The following is a 2,500-nucleotide window of genomic DNA, read 5'->3' on the forward strand; positions in this document are numbered from 1 at the left end:
CCAAGAAGAGGAAAACCCAGATGCCCAACTGGAATGCGAGTTTCTTTTAAAGCTAAAACCTAACTTAAATCTAAGTTCAGGTAAAACGTGATAATGTACATCATGATGTGGTAGAATTTATGACAGATAAAGAAAACATAATCATTTTGGATGTCTTATGTGTTCAGTTTGATGTAACGCAAGATTCCTGCTAAATCGAAAGTTGTTGATTTCAATTTCAAATCATAACTAAGCTTTTCCACTTTCAAGATTTATAGTCACCCATAACTTCCATGAAAGTCAAACCCTGGTGGATGACTATGGACCCATAAGTCGCATCTCAGATATCAAGAAATTTTTCCAGCATTTGACTCTCTGTTATTATTTTTTCGTCGTCTCTGTCTTTAACCCTCCTTAACACATGCACACACACACACACACACCCACACGCGCGCGCAATTACAACACCTGGAAAATTAGAACACAACCATCACAAGACACCCAGTCCAAATGAGAAAGACAAATTCCTGGGTATATTGCCGGTTAACGCCGGATGAGCCAAGACACGATGCCAGCTGTCATTCCAGCGACCCCAATACGAGGCGCAATTCGAGCTCAATCTGGGGCCTAGTAATCTAATCCCGCAGGCAGATGTAGCATCATTGTTTTTAATAACTGAAACTATTAATGCCTATATACACATGGGATAGTAAATATACAAGCAAAATCTCTCTCAATAACTGACACAAATTATATCCAATTCCACTTCCACTTAAGGGATGGCCTAGCTAAGATACTCCCCAACCATAGGAGTGGCGGAACAAATATGTTGGTAAATCTACAATCAGAATTTTCTCCCCGCCCTCTCTCTCTCTCTCTCTCTCTCTCTCTCTCTCTCTCTCTCTCTCTCTCTCTCTCTCTCTTACTTTTAATGTTTGTTATCACAAGATAACAACGTGAAGGCTCGATAAAAAGTCTGCGTGAAAGAAAAAAAATGAAAGAGTACGTTAAAACTCCTCGATTTATTCCCGCTCTTATGGAGGCTCATAGTGATAATCGTCTCACAGAAAGACGAAAAATCATAAGTTTGTTGTGGGTATTCAAAATGATCACATACCCACACAGATAAACACAAACACAGATAAACATATATATATATATATATATATATATATATATATATATATATATATATATATATATTCATATTTTCTTGATTCAGTTCATTTACATACATACATACATACATACATACATACATACATACATACATACATACATACATACATACATACATACATATATATATATGTGTGTGTGTGTGTGTATACATAAAACAAACGGTTTCTTTTACTGTCCACAAACAATTAGAATAATGATAATATAGAAAATGCTAAGCAACCTGTCTTCAGAGTCAGTAGAGGACCAACAACATTGCGATGAGTAATAATGGTAATTTAGTCTCTCTGCTTCCCCTAAAAGAGATATAGATGAATTCTAACATTCTCTCTCATCCTCCCCATCACCATTGTCCCTTTCCAAAACTTCCAGCTTCCGTGCAAACCTAACATAAAGGCTTTTAGGAGCCTGCACGCTCTCTCCGCCTCTACTTTTCTACATTGTTGAAGTTCAGACCTACAGAAGTACAATTGCGTCCATTATTACGGGAAAGGAAACTTTGACTAACGGATTTCGAAAGCCCATTCAAAAAACGCAACCTGAGGAGATGAAGTTACGTCTAAGGAACGCTGTCTCTTAGTAAGCCAGAGACCCAGGAATCACGATCAGATATAATACGAAGAATGATTTTCATTGGTTTAGAATCCCCGAAGTGGAAATTAGCAGGAGAGGATAAAGGTTGAGAAGCTCACTTATAGGCGGCAGGTGTCCATATAGGGAAATGGCTACAGAAGGCGTCAATTTACTGCGGACATTGTTAACCAGCGGACTTTAGAGGGGACGGTCTTTATTTACATTTTTGTAAAGTTGCAAAAACCATTGTATAATTACTTTTTCAATTCCAAAACAAAAACAGGATAAAAGTAAACATAAAATTAGTGTATATAACAATCGGTGTATCAAAATGCTGTTGATATACTTTGGAAAATACGATTATTTAGAGGCAATGTTCTCCTGATTTTATTCAAGATGACGAAAAAGGCTTATAAGCAGTTAGAGCCATCAATATAAAAAGTACCTTTGAGGATTAAAGCAAATATAATTAAAAGTGGTACAATTATTGATAAGTTTGTAAGTTATGGCGAAGAACAATGAACATTTTTAAAATGTGCTACAGAACGGGGATGGAAATTTTAGATTTTAATGGCCTTAAGACATCAAAAAAGCCATCTAGTAAAAATAACATTTTAAAAGGTGTAAGACCGATATGATGTAAACAAGCCAGGCAAAGATGGAAGAATTACGAATATGAAATGCTGTCACTCAATGGAAGAAAAATGAAATGTCAAACGAACTGAAACAAAAATAAAGTGACGTCACAAAGACACAATGGAAGTTATGC

Source organism: Macrobrachium rosenbergii, chromosome 2 (assembly GCF_040412425.1).
Source record: "Macrobrachium rosenbergii isolate ZJJX-2024 chromosome 2, ASM4041242v1, whole genome shotgun sequence".
Classification (NCBI taxonomy): Eukaryota; Metazoa; Arthropoda; class Malacostraca; order Decapoda; family Palaemonidae; genus Macrobrachium; species Macrobrachium rosenbergii.